Here is a 24538-nt window from a genome sequence, read left to right as displayed (position 1 = left end):
CCACCCAGACCATAGGGAGTCTGGTTCCCAGACTGCAGGTTCTTTGAGTCTGTAAGGGGCCCTTTCCTTTGGGGATTGCCTCCTCTGGGATCTCTCTTGGTGACACAGGCCCCAATTCTTTCACATGTGGGGCCTCGCTACCCCCTAATTAGAGACTTTTGAAGTCACAGTGCTGTTTGTGCTGAGCCCAGAGCAAGAGCATGGTTAACATCCTTGGACTAGTAAAATGATCTTGCACTTTTTTCATTTGTCCATGCCCTCTGAAGTCATAAAGTAATTTATATGGGCTTGGCTGTCCACACACATGCACCACTCACCTCCCCTCTACACACCCCAAAAGGTATGCTCTGTGAAGGCAGTGACCAAAATCCTGGTCTGCCCAGAGCAAGGATTACAGTAGGTGGTCCATAAGTGTTGGGTGAATGATTAAAATTTTAAAAAGGGCTGCTAATAGCATCCATCAAAGTTGCTGGGAGATGGAGAATGAAACATTCCCCTCAAGGGACCTGGTGCACTGATGGGCAGGACTGCCATTTCTCAGAGTAGAACACTGACCAGAAGTGGAAGGAGTGGCCCACCCTGGGTGGTACAAATCCCTCTGGTGGCTTCATCTGCCAGTGGAGCTGCTACCTCCCACAAACCACCAGCACAAATCTAGGCTGCTCCTAAGGACACCTCAGGGTCCCCAGGTCCTGGGGACTGCAGGAAGAAGGGACTTCCCTGTGTGCAGCCAGGATGTGGGAAGTTGAGCTGGGAACCTGGCTAGATGCTTAGGCTGTTAGACCGGCGAGGGAGGCCTCAGGGCTCCGGGGATGAAGGCTGACCAGGAGCCAGGTGTACCCTTTCTGAGGCATAGGGAGCCCAACCCATAAATCCTGGAAGGATGGAGGGACCAAGTCAGCAGGATAGAGAAAAAATGCAGGAGTGGAGGAGGAGAAGCAAGAGGAGGGAGAGAAAAGCGGGAGAGAGAGAGGAAGACAGGCAGAGACCAGGACAGAGAGAAATGACCGGCCAGCAGTGGAGAGGGAGAGGTGGCCATTCATCCACTCATGCATCCACTCACTCACCCACTCATTCATTTCACATTGACTGAGCACTTACTCTGTGCCAGGAACACTACAGGCATGAGTACTCAGCATGGAACAAAGTAGAGAAGAATTCTATCCTAAGGAACTTACATGCTATAAGAGAAAAACGGACAATAAATAAGTCAAATACAGAGTGTTGAATGATGAAATATTATGGAAAAACCAAAGCAGGGAATGGACCGGCAGAGAGAGCAGAGACAGAGAAAGGAGAGAGACCACAGACTCTGGGAAGTAAGGCGAGCTGGGAGTCAAGAGACTTGGAGACGGAGACAGGCCAGGACCTCCTGGGAGAGGAAGGACGCCAGAAAGCGGCCGGGCCTGGGTGGGAGGAGAAAGAACCCGACTGGGACGAGGTCAACCCAGAGTCCAGGGCTCCCCTTGCCCAGCTCCCAGGGAGGACAGTGGTGACGGTACGGACACCCGCGGCTGGAGCGCCGCCAGGCCCAAGACCTCCACGCGCACACCAGGGGACTGGTGGGTCCCCCAGATATCTGGCATTCCCTGAGCCAGCTCGGCCAGTTTCCGCAAAGGCCGCCCCCTCCCCCGCCCGGTAGTGGCCGGAACACCCCACCGGCCCGGCACCCTTGCCCTCGCCCCAAGGTGACCCGGAGTTGGGGAAGACGCCCAGGCAGGCGCCGCGACCTGGCGCGGCGAGCAGAGACAGGAAAGTGTCAAGGAAGAGCGAAGCCCAAGTGCGAAAACAGCCTCTGGTCCGCAGGCGCAGAGACCCGGGGTCCTCTGAAAGGGGGGCTGTGCTGGGACCGGAAGCCCGGCCGTCCTCGGCGCAGGCGAGGACCCCTTCAGACAGGCCGGGCTTCCCTGGCGGTGGACGGGAAAGTGGCCGCCACGACCACCCCTCCCACCCCAACCGCAGCAGGTGCCCACCGAGAGCGCTGCTCCCCTCCGAACACCGCTTCCGAGCTGGGAAGTTCCTATTGTTAGAACTCATTGGTTTCTTGTAACAACAGTCTCAAGAAAGGGGAGGCACGGAGCTTGGAATAGCTAGATAGTCCTTCTTCTGTCAAAGGGTGTTCACCGTGTTCTGAACGGAGTGGATTTTAAAGAAGAACCTCCCACTCCATTTCTTTGCGGCTGGTTTCCACTCATCCCCGTCTTTAGTCTTGTGCGTGTGCGTGTGTTTGACAGAAGGACAGGCGCTCTCAGGTTAAAGTGGGACTTCTGGGGCTGCCCCCGGTCTGCAGCAGAGGTGCTAATGAACAGCAAATTGCCAAAGGGCAAGGAAGTGAAGAGAAAAAATCCAAGGTGCAAAGGGGCACAGTGAAACGGAGCTCTCCGCACCTAGGTGGAGGGGACTGGCAGGATGTCACTCAGGAAGGTGGAGAGCTATCCCGACTTCATCTCCTCCTCCCTCCCCTATTTCACACCATCTCCCCGGGGGGCCTCCCCCAGTGAGGGGCAAACAAGCCACCCCTCCCCTAGGAAGTCTCTGCAGATGCCCAGTTCCAGGGACCCACACTCTTGGGCTCAGGGGCTGGTGGGCTCAGAACATGTAGAGTAAATAAAAGACTTACTTGCCACCTCAGTTTCTCAATCACCCTGTGAGCGCTTTGTCTTTACTGCACTTCCCAAACTCTGAATTCATCTCTCTCTTTCCATACATCGAATGGAGACGCACACACCCCCTCCATACACCACCTTTTGTCAGGGACTGTGACGTCCCCACCCTAGTCTTTGAACATGCCCCAGCAGATATACTATTTGCAATGAGCTGCAGGACAAGAAGAGCTAAATGTAAGTTGTGTTTAAAACTATAAAATAGTATTGTTGGTATCTTCAAAACCTACAGCTTTATTCATAATTGCCCCAAACGGGAAACCACCCAAATGATCCTTAAGCGGGGGAATAGGTAAACTGAGGTACATCCATACAATGGAATACTACTCAGTAACAAAAAGGAATGAACAACAAACACCCAACACCACTAATGAATCCCGAATGCATTCAGCTAAGTGAAAGAACATTCAAAAGATTATAGACAAAATCCATTTTCTATGACATTCTGAAGAAGACAGAACAATAGGGGCTGAAAACAGATCAGAGGTTGCCAGGGGCTGGGGAGCGGGAAGAGTTGACTACAGAGGGGGAGGAAGAAATTTGGAGGGGCGCTGGGACTATTCTCATATCTTATGATGGTGGTCACATGATTTGTGTGTTTGTCAAGACTCAGAAAACTGCACACTAGAAGGAGTGAATTTACTTATATAAGTTGCACTTCAATAAATCTGGCTTTGAAAAAGGCAGAAGGACAAAGAGCACAGGTGGAGCAGAATAAGACTCTTTAGCTCCCATTCTTTCCAACCCCATCCTGTCTTTAGTGCGAGTCCGCATCTCTGGTACGCTTTTGACTCCCACCTAAAATATGCTAGAAGAGTGATTTATATACAAAAGAAAGCCTTGCATTTCTTTTTAAAGGATCATTTTTCAAGGTTGGTCCTCCCTATTGCTCATCCTTGGTCCACAGGAATGGCCACAGTGGTCCATCCTGGGTACAGCTCCAGTGCCTATCTTGAGCACTTATGGCACAAACACACGAGCACCGGTGCACTCAGGTTTTTGGGCAGGCTGCTGGAAGGGTGACGTCAGAGTGAGGGTTATCCTCCTCTCACATCCTGAAGGTCTTGAAGCCAAACAGCAGAAGCTCGGGGATTGCTAAGTCCCTTTCAACAACCTGATGGCTGCCTGGGAGAGGGTGATGGGAAGCAGACAGAACCAATCAGTCCTTGGAAACTGAGTTTGGTCCAGCTGGTCCCCTGAGACAAGAGTAAGCCAAGGACTGGCCTTGAAGGAGAAACACTTTGGCCCCTTGAGAGTAGGACTGTATTTCTGAATGGACTAAGGGAAAAGCAGTCAATGAAATGTGGTCTTTTCTGTACAAGATGATATCATTCTGCAGAACCCATTACTCTGGCTCTGAATTTTTTTTTTTTTTTTTTTTGAGATGGAGTTTCGCTCTTGGTGCCCATGCTGGAGTGCAATGGTGCAATCTTGGCTCACCGCAACCTCTGCCTCCAGGGTTCAAGCGATTCTCCTGCCTCAGCCTCCCAAGTTGCTGGGATTACAGGCATGTGCCACCATGCCCAGCTAATTTTTGTATTTTTAGGAGAGACAGGGTTTCTCCATGTTGGTCAGGCTGGTTTCGAACTCCCAACCTCAGGTGATCCACCAGTCTCGGCCTCCCAAAATGCTGGGATTATAGGTGTGAGCCACCGTGCCTGGCCTCTGGCTCTGATTCTTAAGTCAATTTCCATCATGCTCAGTTGCAGGTCATGATGTTCACATGGATGGGCTACCATCAGGGTGCAAGGTAGCCAGATGAAAGTGCTCTGTGCCAGATAAAATCACACTCTAGGCTTGTATTTACAGCAATTATAGTCTAGTGGACATCACATGAGAGCCCAAAACCACTGACTGCCTGGGCTACAAGATGTCTTTGCTACCTCTGCTCTTCAATAAAAGTGAGGGGTGTGTGTTTGTGTGTGTGTGACACACAGAGAGAGAGAGAGAGATTGGTTGTTTCTACCTCTTCCCAGAGTTCTTGATAATATCATTGTTTCTAACTCCAGTCATACCTCTGCGATCAGGGAAGAAAAATGGATGTTAAGATTAGCAGACACCCACTGGCCATTGATTTTAATTTCGTCATTCGAATTTGAATTTAGAATCCAACACCACCAACACTAAGAAAACAATACCATGAACAAAAACAAAACAATCCCCCACAAAATATTGTGTTTCCTCCTAAGAACAAAGCAGACAGTTTGGCTTCCATGATCTTCTCTGTCCCTCACCCTGGGAGAGCTTGCTAATTAAGCAGCAGAGGAACCAAAAGGTGGCAAGGGAAAGAAGTGATGAGGATGCAGTCCACTGCTGGGAGAGCTGGTGGCAGGACAATGTTCTGCAGGGAGAAAAGAAAGGGATCCCTGAGGGCTATGCTGGCTCTGACCTTACAGAGGAAGGCCTTGAGTGAACCAGGCAATGGTTCAATGGGGCAATGCTGGGAGCCTCAGTCTCCCTCTTATGAAATGAGATTGAACACCTGATCTGTGAGTTCTTTCAGCCTACATGCCCTCTGATACAGAATTACTCGAATTCCCTCACAAGAGCTACCATTCACAAAGCAAACATTTCTTGAATGTTTATTATGTGCCAGGCACCATACAAACTTGTAGATACATGGATGAACACAAGTTTCTACCTGCAAACCAGAGAGCAAAAGCGTCCTGCAGACAGGAGCAGGAGTGAATGCTGGCACAGACACCAGCAGGAAGGGGACCCACCGTGCCTCCTTGGGGAAAAGGGCAGGTGGGAGACGACTTAAATGAATTCAAGGAACACATTGCTTTTAATGCAGACGTGTTTCTCCCTCTCTTTTACCTAGTACTCTTTCTGGACCTCACCACACACAGACACACACACACACACACACACACACACACACACACACACACACACAGGGTGTGGCCTGAGTTGGGGGACAGAATGCCTGCGGACTCTGTGTTGTTCATGCACTGACACCCACACCCATAACCCATGACTTCGCCCTTTTCACACATTCGATGCCAACCATGCATATCGATCCTGGACCTGCCGAGTGCCCATTTGGAGGGCACAAGGGCTGGGAGTAGGGGTAGGACAAGAGATGCAGGCCCCAATCCAGTTTTCATCACCACCTCCTGGTGTGGCCTCAGGCACGCCAGCCGCCCACTCTGGCCCTCGGTCTCCTTATCTGTGAAATGCACTGGTTGTGCTGAATCAGTCCTCTCTCTCTCTCTCTCTTTCTCTCTCTCTCTCTCTCTCTCTCTGTGTGTGTGTGTGTGTGTGTGGTGAATCAATCCTCTTTTCTCTCTCTCTTCTTTCTCCCTTTCTCTGTTTCTCCACAGAGTCTGGCTCTGTCTCCAGGCTGGAGTGCAGTGGTGCGATCTCAGCTCACCACAGCATCTATCTTCCCAGGCTCAGGAGATCCTCTCACCTCAGCCTCCCCAGTAGGACCACAGGCGCGCGCCACCACGCCTGGCTAATTTTATTTTTCTGTAGAGATGGGGTTTAGCCTGCTGTCCAGGCTGGTCTCAAACTGCTGGGCTCAAGCGATCCTGCCGCCTCGGCCTCACTAAGTGCCGGGATTACAAACATGCACCACCGCGCCCGCTTGCCGAATCATTTCTAAGCTTCCTTACAGCTCTTTAGGAACAAATGACCACCACATCGTTAACAGACACTGGGATTAAGAGATGGAATAAAGCCACATATTTGTTGCCGGGTAGAACAACGCTGCCTGCAATCCACGCGAGGGTGTTAGGCCCAGCTCCCGGGTGAACGCGGGCCCCGCCCATTCCACGCAGAGGCCCCGCAGGCGCTCGCAGAAGCCTCGGTGCGCGGCCGGGTGTGCAGCCGGGGTGATGGATGGCCGCGGGGCCGGCGCCTGGCAGGCCTTATTGATGAGGTGCGCGCTGACGGCCGCCGCGGAACCCCAGGCGGAGGGAGGCGAGCGTGGGGCGGCTGGCGGCGCAGACTCGGCGGCGCTCGGGGTCAGCCCTCGGCCGGCCGCCCCCGCCTCTGCCCGGCCTGGCGCCCCGCTGCGCCGGCCCCGCTTCCTCCCTTCGGCAGCCTCGCTTCCCGCCCCCCGCCCGTCTGCGCCCTCGCGTGGGTCCCGGCGCCGGGTCTCCCTCCCAGTCTCCCGGCGGGGCAGCCCCGCACCCCGCACCCCCGCACCCCGCACCCCCGCACCCCGCACCCCCGCACCCCGCACCCCCGCACCCCGCACCCCCGCACCCCGCACCCCCGCACCCACCCGGAGGTAGGCGGAGGCTCAGAGGCCGCGCGCCCACCGGGGCGGGTTCCCGCCCCTGCGCAGGGGCCACGCCCTCCCAGGCGGAGCCGCCGCGGCCGGAAGGATCGGATTCAATCTAGATCGGCAAGAGCAAAGTTTCGGAGGAATTACTCACGCTGTGCACGGGAGGAGAAAATTCAGGACACTGGTCAATATTCTATTAGGGTTCATTCGAATTATATAGTGATAAGATAGGTAGTGAAATCAACGTAAACACACCTGCCTATAAAGACGGCGAGGTCTTGCGTGAATTTTTTTTGTACTTTTCTAATGTTCTCATGGAGCAAGTGTTCTTTTATAATAACACACACTGTCATTGCTGTGCTTGAAAAGGTGTGACGAAGCTTAGTTCATTCTCCACCCCTGCGCTCAGTTTCCCCCCGTTCCACCTTCCTCCCTCTGGTTATTGCCTCGTTTTTCTTCCCTTGCCTTTGGGGAAGGAGGAGCGAGGCCGCTGGGCCGTTACCTGAGGCCGACAGGCTGGAGAACAAGTGGGCCGAGCTCCTGCCTGCCTCACCTGTCACCTGCCCTTTCTACGGAAAGCCCCCACGGCCACCTCTGTTAGTGACACTAAGGTGAGGGTCATGAACAGATCCCCTGCGAAGCAGTCTCCGTGAATGAGAATTAAAGGAGAAAGTCAACACTGGAAACAACGTGGAGCATTTATAGTCTGAAGTGGTTTTTGATTTGTTTTTTTTTTTCTTCCCTGTATGAATTGAGAGCTAGCCCTGGACTGGGAAAGGTCCTAAATTCTTCCTTAGATGTGCCCTAAGAACTGGGAAACAGGTAGCCTCTTCTTTGGGGTGCCATAGAAAGAGGAGGGATGGACCCCAGGTTGCTGTGGCCTGAGTGTCATTGTAGAGCGAAGCTTATGCCTGGAGGATCTGGGTCTAGTTGAGGCTGGAGGGAGCTCCTTGGTCTGGGAGTCAGGATTCCTGGGTTCTAATCCCACCACTGCCACCAGAGGAGTGCCATGCCCACAGGCAAGTCATTTAACTTTCTAAGCCTTAGTTTTCCGTCCGTAAAATGAAGAGACTACTAAACTGTCTCCTAGGTTCCTTCCTGTCCCAACATTTTGTGAATTTAAGCTCCCGAAATCCAGCCTGGACAACATGGAGAAACCCCATCTCTAATAAAAATACAAAAACGTAGCGGGGTGTGGTGGCACATGTCTGTAGTCCCAGCTACCAGAGTGACTGAGGTGGGAAGATCACCTGAGCCTGGGAGGTCGAGGCTGCAGTGAGCAGTGATGGCACCTCAGCACTCTGGCCTGGGCAACAGAATGAGGCCCTATCTCTTAGGGTGGGAACACCTGACCCTAAGTCTGAACTCAATCTTAGCCTTGCATAACGAATATGTTCAGTGAGGAACTAAAAATGGGAGGCCCATTTGAATATGCAAAATAAAAGGTTTGGTTTGCAGATGAAAACTGGGATCCATTTACTAGGCAAACATTTATTGAGTAACACTGGGCATTGCTATATGCCAGGCACAGTGCCAAGTATGCTGCATGGATTGATTAACCACACAATCACTTATCCACACAATCACTCTATTTCCTCCGTTTTACAGATGGAGAAACTAAGGCACAAACTATTAAGTAACTTGCCCCGCTTAATAGGTGGTGGAGCCAAAACTTAAATTCAAGTAGGTTGACTGCAGAACTCAAAAACTGCTCCTCTGGGCAAGGCAATGGTACTGTGCTGGGTATCTTCTTACATAACCTTTTCTTTTCTTTTCTTTCTTTCTTTCTTTTTTTTTTAAAAGAGAGAGAGACAAGGTGTTTCTCTTTCACCCAGGTTGGAGTGCAGTAGTGCGATCATTGTTCACTGGAGCCTTGAATTCCTGGGCTCAAGCGATCCTCCCACCTCGGCCTCCGGAGTAGTGAGGAGTACAGGTGCACACGACCAGACCTGGCTATTTTGTTAGTTTGTTTGTTTGTAAAGACGGGGTCTCGTTATATTGACCAGGCTGGTCCGGAATTCCTGGCTGGAGTGACCCTCCCACTGCCTTCTTGCTTGGCCTCCCGAAGTGCTGGGATTACAGGCCTGAGCTAGAGCCACCACACCAGGCCAGCCCCCCCACCGCCTTTTTTTTTTAAACTTCCATCCTTATTCCAGAATTAGTCTCTTTCCTCTTCTGCTTTTACAGCCTTTATCATATTGTATTTTAGTTTAATCTCTCTACACATCTGCCTCTGTATATACCTCTTTCCCCAAAACTTTAATCTCCTTGAAGGCAGAAATCTCATATTTGACATCTTTGTATTTTCCAGTTTCTAATTATAGTAGACTTTTTTTTTTAAGTTTGCTGAATTGAATTTTAAAAAGTGGAGTTTCCACTTTGTCCTAATACAGTGTAAATCCCCATCCTTGATGACTGAAGATGTGGTATCATGGCTGTGGCTGAGACGCGGGTGCCATGGTCTCTTCCACTGTGTGCAAACACAGAAGCTCACATGCAGAAGATGTCACGTGGTACCTCATCAGCACCTTCGTCCTCCATTGGTGGATGATTATGGCCCGAGGTACCTTTGGCCCATTTATCAGTCCTGAGACAGCCTCTCTCTGACACTGATGTGGAGCCCTGGAGTTGCAAGGGACTTCAAGGATTCTTGTCCAATCCACTCATTTTGCAGAAGAGGCAATTAGTACCCAGAAAGAGCTACAGAGCCCTTTAGAGCCACACACCTATTTAGCAGCACAACCAGGACAAGGTTCCCTGGCACCCTGGTCATACTCTGTTCTTCCATTTCAACTTGCTACTATAGGAATTGATATCTCCCCTCTATACATTGACTCCCAAGGCCAAACTTCCCTCACCCTGATGCAATCACTAGGGTGAGAAGATCAGAGATAAGGCAGCCCTGGGCTCTGGGGCAGAGCCTAGAAATCTGGCAACCTGGTTAGAGCTGCTGCCCACGCCCTTTGCAGGGCACTGGAAACAGTGACCTTGGCCCAGTCAAGGGTAGGGGTGAGTGAGGGCTTGAGGATGAGGTAAAGGGAGATCATAGACATTCAAAGTCACAGTTATTCCATGCCCTACTTAGACTGGGGATAAACCAAGCCAAAATGGGCACCAGGCACATATTGTATCTCTAGACTGAATATCTTCCTAATGGTCTTGTGGACTCAGTCTTCAAAATAAAGAAAAGAAGGTAGTCAAGTGTATGTGGGGCATAATGGGTGGATCCTTGTTCTGATTCTCATTGTTTATTGGGGGTGATCCAATGTCCTGGATGCCTGAAACAGGCCCGGTGCATGCTGCTGTTCTGGGTAATCATCAGTGATATACACATTCACCTGTAATTTCACATAAATTATGTGGTCACTCTATGTATAAGTCATTTGAATTTGCTGAGCCTCGGTTTCCCAATATCCCAAGTAAAGGATTTTGAGTAAACCCCTTGAGTAAATGTCTTCCCATTTATTTTTACACTGGAAAATATTTCAGTTTTATGGATGCAGAGCCCAGAAATAAGTGGTTACTGGCCTGAAGAAACAGGCCTCATCCCTGGGGAGAGACAGTGAATTGACCCACGGAAGGTTCCAGAAGGTGTCTTGCAGCTTCTTGTCTGGGCAACTAAGAGCAAAGTCACTTTTTGGATTTGTCGCTGCTTTGTGATTGACATTGAATTTTGGGTCTCAGGTCCATCACTGGAAGACGACTGGGAGCAATAAAAATATAAGGTAAACCAACCTTACTGAATAACACATGAGAATTCATTAGCGCTCACCTCCCAAATAAATCATCAGTTGATTTTATTCATTTTCTGCAGACATTACAAATATTATAACTGCTATTGCCCCCATTGGTCCCTCATCCATCTCTCCACCAGTTTGTGCTTCAGGGGATTTGGGGATTAGGTTCTTAATTGGGGCCATCAATTCTTTGTCTTATTTTCTGCCTATGAGTTTTCCTAACCCTCTTCTCATGATAAAGATATGTCACTGGGGAGAAGGTTGAGGCAAGGCCACCTCCTCAGTGTGTTCCTAGTTGTGGCTCCCCTAGTCACACCAGGCAATCTTCACATTCCCTCCTGTCCCCATGCACACACTCCCCCTGACACCCACTGGCTCTGGGCATCATATAACGTCCCCACACAAAGATTTATAGGGTTGAGATACGTGTGTGTGTCTGTGTGTGTGTGCGCATGCACGCACACATGTGTGTTTTATTTTGTCACCTCATTAGGTTTAAAAATTTCTTGATGGCTGGAATATCATTTAATAATTCTATAATCTCCTACAGTGGTCTGCACAGAGTAGGTACCCAATACATACTCAAAAGAATGAATTAATGATTGAATATGTCTGAAGGTCAAATATAGAGCTCTGTATAAGAAATGTGCCTATTTGTGAAATGCAAAAAATTTTCCCAAATATTATTCTTTTTCATATTTCAGGAGACCTCCGGCATAGACGCATTATAAATGTATAGCTTTGAAAATCAATTTGTTTTTTCACTGTTTTGATCTCACGTGTGTGGGGGGCTCTTGAACTGCTATTTGCTTCACTTTATAACTTGCACCTTGGAGAGGTTGGATGATAAATGAGAGATGAATAATTCCTTATTGCTACTTATCTGCCGAATCTATAAACTGGTGTCAGCATTTACTCAGTTGGGTTTAAGCTGTGCCTGGTATACTTATTAACCCACTTAAAATAAGCCATAAAAATGGGCTTGGTAGAAGGTAATTTTAACTAATTTTAAAAAATGACATTGGTCATTTTCCCACCAACTCATGGAGTGACCTTTGGCAAATCACTTAACCTCATTGGGCCACACCTTCAAAATGAAACGGGGGCAGGGCTTGATCAGCTCTAGGAGCCTTGTAGCTGTGTTGCTTTTTGATTTTTGGGTAAGTAAGGGATCCCAATGAAACTTGTCAGAGCCATTATATATCAGCTTATGTAGACAATCTGCTGTATCCTTGGCTTTTCTCTGGAGGGTGAGGGAGGCAGCACTTGGTAGTTAGAGCAAGGCATTTTGAGTTTAATTCTGTTACTTATTAGTACTGTGACCTTTGGCTTTACAACATCCCTGAGTCTCAGTTTTCTCATCTATAAAAAGGGGGAAATGCCCTAATAATACACCAATTACCCTAGAGAGTTGCTGTGAGGTTCAAATGTGACATATGTGACAGCACTTTGCTAAACCACAACTATTATTTATTGCCCCCAACTCACGGATGAGGGCATAGAGCAGTTTGATTCAGCAGTTTGTAGCAGGGCCAAGAGGAAGATTGCTTGACCTCCCTTGTTCTATTTTGATTACAGGTGGAAATTATTACAAAATTGTACAAAGATGGAGCACCTAGGAGACTTCTCTGGGAGGGGGGTTGGTCTATGGATGCCTAAAAAAACCTGTGCCTGAGGAGCCATTTCTGGGAACGCTAAATGGTACAGCGATAAGAAAAACAGTCAACAATACACTGACCCACCCACCCCAGAATGGCTAGCTAGCAGAGAATGGAGCATTTTTCAAAAGCAAGGGAAATTTGTTCCCTCCCAGCTGTGTCCTCCTTGCTTCTCACACCCCTTACTTTGGGAGGTGTCCTCTCCACATCAAGAACACTGCTCAGGCTTTGGAGTTGATCCCCTTCCTAGAAAAGGGGCAGATAAAACAACTGTGGTTGACGATTTTTTTTTTTTTTTTTTGAGACGGATTCTCACTCTGTCACCCAGGCTGGAGTGCAATGGTGCAGTCTCGGCTCACTGCAACCTCTCCTGCCTCAGCCTCCTGAGTAGCTGAGATTACAGGCGTGTACCACCATGCCCAAGTAATTTTTGTATTTTTAGTAGAGACAGGGTTTCACCATGTTGGTCAGGTTGGTCTCGAACTCCTGACCTCATGATCTGACTGCCTCGGCCTCCCAAAGTTCTGGGATTAGAGCTACCGCGCCCAGCCTGAGGATTTTGTTTGTAGAGAATTAAGTCAACAAAGGTGTCTGGAACTCACCCCTGCAAGAATCATCCCTCGAGAAAGTTCCTACCAGTATACCTGTGCAGTGCAGGGGGCTGGAAAATTACATGAAGATGGCTATGGTTCCTGTCTGAACCCTGCTTGCCTTGTAGATGAAGAAGGGGAGAGATGAGCTTAGGAGGCGCTGGATCCAGTCTTCAGAAAATTCTGTGGTTTGCAAAAATTCTATTCATACTACATTATCAACAACCACCCACCCACCCAACCAACAAAGGCCAACCTCAAATTTTTTTTGAAGTGTAGGACTTAGAGAAAGAAAATACCATTATTAAATGGTATTTTAAGTTTATATTTCATACTATATTCAGAATGCAGTTTATTTGCTAAATATTTATTTGCTAATTAATAAAAGTTAATTTGGTCTTTATATTAATGTTACTTTTATCTTCTATTGACTGGGATGTGCTACATTAAGATTAAAAAAAAAAAAAAGACCCAGTACAAGATCTTTTGAAGGTCTCCTGAGTTTATGGTGGAACCTAATTTCTACTTCCTTTTGTGACCACTCTCACCCAGCCCCATCCCGCGCCCTGCTTGTAAAGCGGGATGGAGGAAGGCATCTGCTACTTGTTCCTCTATAAGCGCAAACTATTTCAGTTTCAAAACTGGCACCTGACATTTGTTAAGAGCTGTCTTGTGATTCATTCAGTCTGCAGTCCTGTCCTTCACTTTGGCTCTCTTGCCTTCACACGGCCTTCCTTTCTGAACACCTGGCTTCTTGGCCACCACCAAAGGTCTGACTTTCCTCCCCAACAAGTCTCCTCCTTTTCTCCCTCCCTGAGGTCTGAATAATCAGCTTCTATTTGCAGCGCCCCCACCCCCCACCACTCTGCACCTGGCCTCACATCCCACCACATCCTCCTGCCAGAAAAGGGAGTCGTGGAAGAGGGAAAAGTTACAAGAACGTAGACGATTGTTTTCAATTTCAGAAACACTCAAGGTTGCAAGTGAAATTCTGAGACAATTTGGACCTGAAAACATTTTCTAAATGGGGAGGGGAATCTCTTCCTTGTGGAAAAGTCACTCCTACCAACTGTGAACATCTCTAGCCTGGAATCAGGAGTTCAGGGCTGTTCTTGGAGTTTTGAGTCCACTGAGTTTTGGGGACCCTAAAACTGAATCCTCTGGAACAAATGCTTTGCTATGAAAACGCAACAGTCATATCATCGTAGGAAGCCTGACGAAGGCTAACATGTCTTGGATCTGGCCAATCTTCCTCACCTCTCTCAAAATATTTCTTTATTCTACTTTCAAATAAAAACGAGTTTGTCTAGTCCATTTGGAAATACAGAAAAATATAACGGGGACAACCAAATCCATCCTTAGCCACATTAGACAGAAAGAATTGGAAACATTAGTCTTCTCTCTTCTCTTTCTCAATTGTGATAGAAGTTTCACAATCTACTTTTTATTTCTTAAGAATCGAGATTTTTCATGTCATTGCATATCTTAAGAAAACATCATTTAATGATCATGTAATGGATTTAGTATAGTTTATGTAAGTAAACTCTTATTGTTTAGAGTTTTGGTTATTATCTGGTTTTCACCTCAATAAATAATGTTTGGTGCATCCTTGTCAAATCATAAATTTTGCTAAGTAAAGCATCTTGTAAACCTCTGATTATTCCCTGAGGGTAAATTTCTATTACCAGAAAAAGTGGGTCAAAGAATATGACCACTTTTTGGGTTTTGAATGTCTATTGCCAAATTGCCTTTCAGAAAGGTTGCACTCACAATTTCCACAACCACCAGCAGCAGTCAATTTTGGACAAGCTAAATAAACAAACATATTTATCAATGTGTCAGGTAAATTTCTACCTCTTATTAGATGTATTTAATTACTGAAGAGTTTTGAAGTAATAGGTAAAGAAGCAAAACACACAAAGCCAAACAAAAATAAGGAGAACATTAGTGTCCAACTGAACACATGGTTATCTCAGGGATTAGGACAGTCTGTCTGTCTTCTAAGGTTTATAAGGATTTTAAAATATAAGAAACTGAAACACAGAATGTTAAGTAATTTGACCAAGAAAACCAGTGAGTGGCGGAGATGGAATTCAAATCACATCATTCTAACACTGGAGTCTAAACTCTTACACTGACCTAGGGACAATGTACATTTAGGATCTTATCAAATATAAAAAGGTTCCAGAGCATTCTTTGTAATGAGTTTGTGGTTCAGAAATTGCCTTTTGTGAGCACACATTATGAGGAGAAATTTTATCTTTGAAAAAGATGTCATCTTCAACTTTTGAGAAGCACATTCCTGCACCTTATTTTTAGACTATGCTGGAAATAGAAGTGAAATAACATGCTCAAGGTCACCCAGCTTGTAGGTGTTTGTGTGGGAACTAGAATCTAGAATCCAGGCTCTGGCAATTCTTTGGCTACTGCCTATAGTGTTTTCTCTCACCTTGCAGCAAATACCCACCACAGCAACAGAGGAAGACTGGCTTGACTAAGGCCCACAGCGTCTTCAAGTTTCAGGGGCTTTAGTGTTCAGCAACTCAGGGATCTCCATCACCAGGGCAAAGCTGATGGGAGCCGTGGCACAGCCCGGGTGGAGGCCAGCCAGCTATGGTTGAGGACATGGGTTGCCCTTGGGCAGGGGAACCCTTACTCTTGGTGCATAAATCCGGAGACCTGGGAGTCACAGCAGCATGAAGGGCTCAGCAGTCCACGTTTAGGCGTGAGCAGACTAAGCCCGTTTTCTCCCAGGGAAATTATTTCCCGTTCGCCGGGTCACTTTCAAAGGGGAAACCTACCCGGGAGCTGTAGTTTCCTGAGCTGGCGGAGAGTGCAGGTAGGGGCCCGGCCCGGGCATTGTGGGGAGGGATTCCTGCACTGAATGGAAGGCTGGACTAGATAACCCCTGGGGCCCTTCCAACGCCAAACATCTCCGATTTGTGTGTCTTGGGGCAAACAAGTGAGCAGTTGCGGGACTGAAATAGTTGATTTAGCGTCCCGCCCCAGTCGCCGGCTTTAGTCCTCATCTTGGGCAAATAATTTAACCTGTCAGTACAAGGCATAATGCCTAGCGCAGAGGAAAGCTTGGTAAATGTTTGCTGAATGAATGAATTAAAGAATGGGCGGATGGATTTAGTCTCCCTAGTCTGAAGGAATACTGGTGAAGGTTGGAATCGAACCGCGCCCCTTGATGGATGAGTTTGAATGAGACAATGTAAAGCACATTGAACTTCTTAAAACAAAAAAAAGATCCCTGCAACACAAAGGGATTCTGCTACTTCCTAACAGTCATAATGGGTAGAATTACCATTTACCGGCATCAGCAAGCATAATACGCAGTGGTGAGTTTTGATTTCGCACTAAACTCTCTGTTTGATTAATCCCCCTGCCACCTATGGGGCAGACCTGCGCCTCCCAGGGCCGGGTGGAGCACGCCAGCCCCGTCTCTCCGTCCTCCCCCGCCCTGGATAAAAGCTGAGGTCTAATGGATTGTTCTTGCTGCTGTCCAGATTAGATAGCGAGCCCCTCCATTATCTTTGCTGGAGCAAACCGCAGTGGCCACCACACCAAGAGCTTTCCAAGGCAATCCGGCGGGAAGGTTGGGAAAACCTAGGGAGTAAGAGAGACCAGAGAGCTGTCGAGAAACCCCCGCGCACCGAGGCTGTTTCCACCTCAAGGCTCTTCCCAGAACTTTTTCTGAACCCAAGGTCTTGTCCCCACACCCACAGCATTTAACAAAGCAGGTCCCCGGTGTGGAAACTAGCTACTACCTACTGAATTCTAACTACTACCTACTGAGTAGTTCTAAGATGTAACTGTTAGACTCTGTATCAACCTTTGAGAAGTGAGAAGGACTATTGGATCACACCCCCTCCCCACATCGCCACGACCAAGAAGTGTTTTGCACAAACGGGGACTACTACATCTGACCAGTAGGATGGTAACTTTCCTAATTTTTGTTGTTCTGCAATCAGCAGAGGAGACACAGCTGACTTTCACTCCTTCCTTCTGAATTTCTCATGGTCAAGTTTTTACCTATTAATAATGTTGTTTCTTCAAGAAAAGTTTTGTTAGAATTTTTTATAAGAGTTAAAGCTTTAAGTTTCTTGAAGGGGAAAAAACTTCTAACGAGCAAAATCTTGTCTCCGTTTTGTTGAAAATGAAAAGCATCTACTATCTATTAGCACTATTCAGTGAAATAAAATTCTCATGTGTAATCTAACAAGAAATTCTACATAAAACAAATAATAAGCACTCAAAATCATTATTTATCTACAAGGAAAGACTAATTGTTCTATCATTATTATGCTAGAACTACTGTGATCTAACAGAAAGCAAATCAAATCTTAGCTAGTGAACGGGGAAAAGTTATCTATTTCTACCATATCAGTTTCCTGTTCAATCTTTAGAGTTAGTGGAAAGCTACAAATAAACGATGTAGCAGGAGAAGCCATCTGACACCGTTTTAAAAGATTCTACATTTAAGAAATTCTGCATTGTTTTTGAGTGACTCAACCTTGTCAGACACCACCTAGTGCTTGGAAAATTATTTATAATGTGCCATTAGTTAGAGATAAAAATTTAAGAAGTTTCTTAAAGGCAAATAAAATAGCTACTGTGCAGTTTAATATCCAGAAATTAATTCACAGACAAGAAGCCCTTTGATTCATCAAACAAAACAGCTTTATCGAGTAACTTCTGTATGCAAACATCAGAATGAATAAAAACGAATTTATTGTGAGGGGCAAGGACCTCAGGTTGGGGTGGGAAAAGACGCGGCCAGACGCGGACCAAATCTGAAAGCGCAGAGTATGCCTGGGAAAAACTGCAGTTCCTAAATCAGCCGTGTCTGCCCACGGCCAAGAACAGCGGGAAAGAAGACAGGCAGGCAAGGAGAAAAGAAGAACGACTGCTATGGACAAAGAACAAAGTAAGCGGGGAGGATTTTGATTAAACAAGAAAAGGAAACTTTGCAACAGAATTAAGGAAAAAGAGAGAAATGAAGAGAGAAAGGGGATGAAAAAAGGCTAGGAGAAGAGAAGACACGTTAACAAGACAATAGCAAACCAATAAAGAAAATTGTTAAGAACAGCGGGTGGGGTGGATGAGGGAGAAATTATATCTCAGTATCTAAAGAAACAACAGCAGCCGTTCCCAAGAGGGACCTGCCTCATCGACCCCCGCAAGCGCCGCACCCAGTGCGGGGACCCGGCCCCGGGTTCGGGCATCTGCGCGGGGACCCGGCCCCGGATTTGGGCGTCTGCGAGGGGATCGCAGCTACGGCCCCCGCGTGGTCCTGGAAGCGTCTGCCAGGAGTTTTTGTAAAACCTAGGGGGACGAGTGCTGGAAAAGTGTGGGGTTAGGGCGCAGGTCGAGAAGTGGTGAAGACAGTGCTCTTTACCGGAACCGCAGCGTGCAGAGGCCTGGAAATGCAGTCGCTCCCAGACAAACCCTAAGTCCCCAATCGTCGAGAAATGTCTGCCTCCAGATCCCGCGCGGGCCGGGGCCTGTGACTAACACCCGAAGGTTCTTCGAACAGAACGGAGCTGGCGATTTCCTGGGCTCGGTTTTCGGGACCACGAAACCTGCGAGCCTGGGGTGCCACCCATGCCCCTCAAAGTCCCTCCAAACCCGGCCAGAGAAAGAAGGCATTAGATCTGTGCTTTGCAGACTGGGGTATGGGATTCCAGGGTACGGGGTCTCTCCGCAGGGTGATATTGAGATACCAGCAACCTAACCTGGGGACACAGTGGCCTTTTTGATGAAACACCGACTGTGATCCTCGGCCTCTTTAGGGGTCTCACACAGAGAGTCGCAACTGAGAAGAAATGGGTCAGGGGCTTCGCTGTATGTCTCGCTGCCGAGAGCGTGGGGACAGCGGCGTCAGGGCGAGCCGGGAGAGGGGTGGGTGAGCACCTCGCATCCGGAGAGGAGTGCGCAGAAGCCGGGCTCCCCTCGCCGCCCCAGGTATCAGTGCGCAGCGGCTGGAGGACTCCGCGCTCCCCAAGTGGGGGTCTCTGGAGTAACGGGCAACCAGAGACACGTTCCTAGAAGCTCCAGGCCTGGCCAGAGGTCACGCCACCGACCGCGGCTTGGACCCTGCTGGGCATGGCCTGGGCTTCCTGGCCCACCAGCATGCGACCCCGAAGGACGTGGGCGTGACACCCGTCCAAGGTTACCCTGCCCATGTGGCGCCAGAAGGGTCGAAATGCATCCAAAGCAATCTGGCTTCGGCCTTGCCAGGAACGGAGAGGAGAAGAGAGGGAGCTCCTTGGCCTCGTGGGCCGAGGGCGGGAAAGTCGCAATGAATCCGAGGGCCAGGTTAGTTACTTGCAAAGATCCGCGGGCTCCAGGGCGCGTTGTCGCGCCTGTCCGCGAGGATCTTCCCAGCCTCGTGCTGCTGAAGTAGCCCGCTCCACCAGCACCGTCTCGTCTCCCACCTGCCCACTCAGGCTTTCCACCAAAGATTGAGCCGGGGGTCGGGACATTCGGGACGTTAAGCGGCCACAGAGCGGCCTAGGTGGGAGCGGCGTCATTTACCGGCGCGCGTTATGTTTTCCCCGCGGGCTGCGCGCTCTGATTGGGAATGTCCCTTGGGAAGATCTGCGGCTGTAAGTCCTTTAACAACCGGTCCAAGCCCCCTGACAGGAGACCCCAGCGACGTGACTTTGAGCCGATTAACTTGTCCCAATCTTTCTTCTCATCACGCAGGGAGTGGGAGAAACAAAACCCCAATGCAAAAAGAATTTGTAAACTATTCGGCGACACACAACAGGGATTAAAATTCATGGCCAATTAACAATACTGTTACCCTCTTCCTCATTTTCCCCACTTAGGGACACTTCTCTGCCTGTTGGTGGTGTCTCTGAGGCTTCTGCGTTTCCATTATTCGGGGGTCTCCATCTCCCTCCAGACCCCAACCTCGTCCCTGTAAAAATGTCACTTTCCGTTCGCTTTTCCAAACTCAGTGCAGGGCTAGGGCAGTTTGCCCAGGACCCGGCCCACTTGGGGTTCGCCGGGATACTTTTAAGGCAGCGGGTGCTTGGCTGTCCTGGGGTCAGGCAGGGGAGGGGCCCAGGCCGAACGCCCAGCTCCTCTCCCGGCTGCGCGCCCCGCAAGCGGACCAGGGCTTGGACCCCAGCAGTCCTGGTTCCTTTTCATTCTGTCCCCAGCCTGAGCGGGCTCCACTCTTCTCCCTTCCCGGCCCTCGGCCCGAGCCTGACGCCGCCTAGTTTATTGACCTTAGATCGGCTTCGGGGCTTTATCAGACCCGGCTGGGGCGTCCCGCCGCGCACGCCCTCCACCTCCAGTCCTGCGGCGCGAGCCCCCTTTAAGCTTCTTCTAGAAACATCCCCTTCCTCCCCCATCCCCGAGTCTGAGAACCTGCAGAAAAATTGCCCGAATTCACGCAACCGGGGAGATTTGAGGCAGGGCCTTCAGGGCCACGGACATTCTCCTGTGTCACACTTTTATCTAGATAATTCAGGGGAAAGTGCCCCCCCCCAATTATTCGGATAATTGCCTCGAATCTCCACTTCGTGCAGTGTTTAGACAATTGGAGATTGATGACTTGAATTTAACCCTAAAACCTCTCCTCTCCTCTGCTCCAAGCTCTAAAATATCTCTGAACTTTACACACGCAAACTCTAATTTTCTGTCCTATAAATCACTTGGCAAATATAACAAGACATTAGAAAGCTATTTGAAATTGATATTTTATTAGGCTTGAGACTAGAACAGGGAGAAAGAGTAATTTATAAACACTTCCTCAATACTAAGCACACAAAATTGTCTTTAAGGCTCCCCTCCAATCGAACTTGTGACTGCAAAATCACTTTCAGAGACAAATTCTTAGAAGAAAAAGGAAATCTGTGGCAATGATTATGTCACTAAAAACGAACTCTGTAAAAAGAAGTTCATAAAGTGGGACTTTCAAGTATCCTTTACTCTAGATTGACTTATCAAAATGAGACCAGCAGAAACAAAACATTTCTTAGTACTACAAATACTACAACAACTACCGCTACTACTACTTAAAAAGCCAATCCAATTTTGTGATGATAAATCACAGGATTCTAGCAACCTTACATAATAACAGCTTTCCCTCAACTCAGATTGGCCCGTCCCTGCTTTTCCCAGCTAAAACCCTTTCAATTTCCCTTATTTTTGGACCGCGTACAGAAGAGCAGGAATATCAGCCCTGGGAAAACATTAGCAAGGGTAAGCAAGCCAGAGAGTTGGGCAGGGGAAAGATAAGCAACGCAGATGAGTGTAAGTTTTGTGAGAGCTTTTCAATTCACCCCCTGGAAGCCGGCGGGGCTGCTGGAGATGGAAAGATAGTCAAAGGGAACAATTTTCTGTTCTCTGCTTTGCAAAGCTAATATTTGTAGTAGGTACACCAGGACTGAGCGGCTTTGCCTTCAATCCTACCCAATTCCAGAAGAGCCCTTGCTGGGTCCTCCTGAGGCTACAGAGTGAACAAATGCCACTCTCTGCTTTCAACCTGTGAGCATGTGGAGGAGGCACAGGAAACCTGGTAGGTTTCAAACTCTCAGAGCCTTGGTTATGACACTGACCGGTGCCTTCTCAAAGCTGCACTCCTTCTCAAAGCTGTCACTCCTATTTATTATTATTATTATTATTTTGACTCAGTCCTTTTCTCAGCTACAAATAAGATTCAAGACTCATTTGTCCAGACTTTGGCTTTATAGGAAGCAGAGGTAAGTTCGACTTGTATGCAAAAGAGTGCAACCAAAAGCATAGCGACCAAGTTCTGCAAAGCATGCAGTGGACCTGGGGAAGAAAAATACAATCGCTGCGGTCCACCTGCAAGATCTACCCCCACCCCTCTTTCCCATCACAGGTCTGGCTCCAGAATAAACGAAAATTAAACTCTGCACCAAACCTCGCCGACCCTTGATCTGCGAATAGGCAAAGAAAAGTATCCCAGCCTGAGGGCTCTGAGAGCTAGCTACTAACTAATGAAACCAACCGACGGGAAGCAGCATGCAGACTTGCTGACCCAAAAGCAAACTAGGCTGGGTCTGACATGGGCCAGGAAGGGTTTGCCTGAACTTTCCAAGTGCGTTCTTAAAAGGACGCCAACGGCTGCGGGGGGCCCCAGGGGATTTGGGTGTGCTAGAGGAAGCAGAGGCCAGATGGTCCTGCCATACCTGGTCAGAGCCATTGGATTTCTGGTGTGTATGTATTTATTTAGGTTTTTCCTGAGAGAACAGCCACCCCTCTCCTTTTCCAGTTGTGGGAATGGGAAGCTGAATCAGGAAATAGAGAAACTAAAATGCCACGTAATTGTAAGAAGGAGGGACACAGAAAGAAAGTGGGACGGAAGCCCGGCGTCTGCGGGCCCGGCCTGCACAGAGCCTCATCCTTCCTTCCTGTCCCGCAAAGGCCTCAAAGCCTCTACCCAGCCTCGGCCTCGGCCCCACGCTGGGGAAGCCGTGCCTTCCCCTCCCCCACCTCCCTCTCCCCACAGCTGGAGACTGTGGTGAGCAAGGTGAGCTCCCCAAGCCTTCCATTCCCCCATCATCCCAGCCTCCCCCGGCAGAGGGGTCACCAGGAGGGCCAGGAGGGGACTCACCCGCGGTGGGAGCGGCGTCCCTGCGGCTGCTCAAGGCCTGGTGTGAGGCAAAGTCTGCCCAGGGAATCCAGGCTGTTCTGAGCCGGGTGGGAGGGAGACGTTGTGAGCTGTCTCCCAGCTCCCTCTGAGCTCCCAGCTTCCTTCTCAGAATTAGATAACAGGAAAAATAGATAAGAGAAGTGGTTCATTAATTCAGCAAGCCTTTTTTTTTTTTTTTTTTTTTTTTGGTGTGTGTGTGTAAAAGTGGAAGGAAACTCTGCTAGGGAATGAAGTTCTGGCTGGACAGTTTTTAAAAAGTCAGTGTTCACAAGGTTCCAGAGATGCTTCTGGAAGGTCACTCAGAAGGACCCGAGGAATCGCCGTTCATGGGGAGAAATGCTCAGTTCACTGTATGTGCTTCCTGCACCCCAAGACTCCTCTCAGACTCTAGTCTTGCCTTTAGACTGAGGTAGGGAGGACTGCTTTGTGACATTGCTTCTGTTGTGTGATTGCCTTCTGGGCATGGAAATAATAGTAACAGCAGCGCAACTCCTCCTAGCATGCAATTACAAATTACAATTTTTTTGCAAGCACTGCTATAACAGCATTTCTGAGCTCCTTACAATAGGGTCAGGCAGGCAGATGCTATATTATTAACCTAGATGAGGTAACCGGCTCAGAGAGGTTAGGAATGTGCCTGTGGCCAAGTCACAGCAAGAAAGAAATGGAGCCGGTATTGAATTTCAAATTAAAGAAATCCATGGCTTCTTAGAATAGGAAGAGACCTCAGAATTCCAAGCTACTGCTTAAATCAGGAATACCCTCCGAGGCGATTATCAGCACTCTACTTGAATACTCTTGGTGATGGGGAGCTCATTCTCTGCGTGCCATGGGTGTGCAGCTCTGCTGACCACCACACTTTGCTGCTTCCCAAATGACCCAGCATTGCCGGGCTGGGAACACAGAAAGGCACAGGGAGCTGCCACTGTCATGTGATTTGAGGAACTGGGCAAACAGATCTCCCTTGACAGGCCTGCTGTGGAATTCCCTGCTCTCGTGCCTGGTTTTATTTAGGGAAGTTGTCCCTATTGGGAGTTGGTATCTCCCAAAGGCAGTTTGGAGGAAAGGAAGAAACCCAATACCTTTCTATTTAACATATTTCCCAGTTCACAGTCTCCCAGGATCCTTACAACAATCTCTGCAAGGTAGGGAGAAACCAGACAAGTTAATATTTTTTTCCAAATGTAGGCCAGGAAATCAAGCTTGGTGGTTCATGCCTGTAATTCCAGCACTTTGGGAGGCTGAGGCAGGCAGATCACTTGAGGTCGAGAGTTCGAGACCAGCCTGGCCAACATGGCGAAACCCTATCTCTACTAAAAATACAAAAATTAGCCGAGTGTGGTGGCGGGTGCCTGTAATCCCAGCTACTCAGGAGGCTGAGGCAGGAGAACAGCTTGAACCCCAGAGGGGGAGGTTGCAGTGAGTCAAGATTGAGATCATGCCATTGTACTTCAGCCTGGGTGACAGAGCGAGACCCCATCTCAAAACAAACAAACAAACAACAACAACAACAACAAAACAAATATAGGCCAGGAAACTGAAACAGAAAAGGTAAGTGAACTGCCAGAAATCAAAGAGTAAACGTATGGTCATCAGGTGGGAACAGAACTAGAGGGGTGAATCAGGCTGGGAAGAGTGAGAAAAAATATGAAGGAAACATGAATATTTTTTCCCTTCCAAGAATTTTTGGTTTTGAATATTTTTGCAAGTGATGAATAAAGTGTCCATTATTGTTATCTGGCTTTATACTCTTCCCCTGCCAAATGACTCGTAGAAACTATGCCTCAGGAAGATTTTAGTGTAAAACTCCCTGTGGTGTCAGATCATTAAAATTCCTGACGCATGAGCCCAACAGTACAAGGCACAGATGCAGAGGCCAGGGCCAGGCTTTGTCTTTCCAGGGGCCCTGCCGTTTTCACCAGGGAGGAGCCTCGTTCACATGTAGCTTTCCCTTATGGAGTTATTTTTATTACTTATGATTATTATGGTAAAATACACATAATACAAAATTTG

At 48.4% G+C, this 24538-nt stretch overlaps 1 protein-coding gene across 1 annotated transcript in view; it reads right to left on the bottom strand.

Annotated features, from left to right (window-relative positions):
• LOC105491184 (GATA binding protein 4) overlaps nt 1–22605 on the bottom strand; it is an 84346-nt gene extending 61741 nt beyond the window's left edge. The window contains exon 1 of the mRNA XM_071068654.1: nt 22487–22605. The gene's annotated coding sequence lies outside the window, so the exon portion shown is untranslated. The remainder of the gene's footprint in view (nt 1–22486) is intronic.
• Nucleotides 22606–24538: the final 1933 nt, after the last annotated feature.

Source organism: Macaca nemestrina, chromosome 8 (genome assembly GCF_043159975.1).
Source record: "Macaca nemestrina isolate mMacNem1 chromosome 8, mMacNem.hap1, whole genome shotgun sequence".
Classification (NCBI taxonomy): domain Eukaryota; kingdom Metazoa; phylum Chordata; class Mammalia; order Primates; family Cercopithecidae; genus Macaca; species Macaca nemestrina.
Note: the sequence above shows the minus strand (reverse complement) of the source record. Positions and strands in the feature narration are given on the sequence as shown.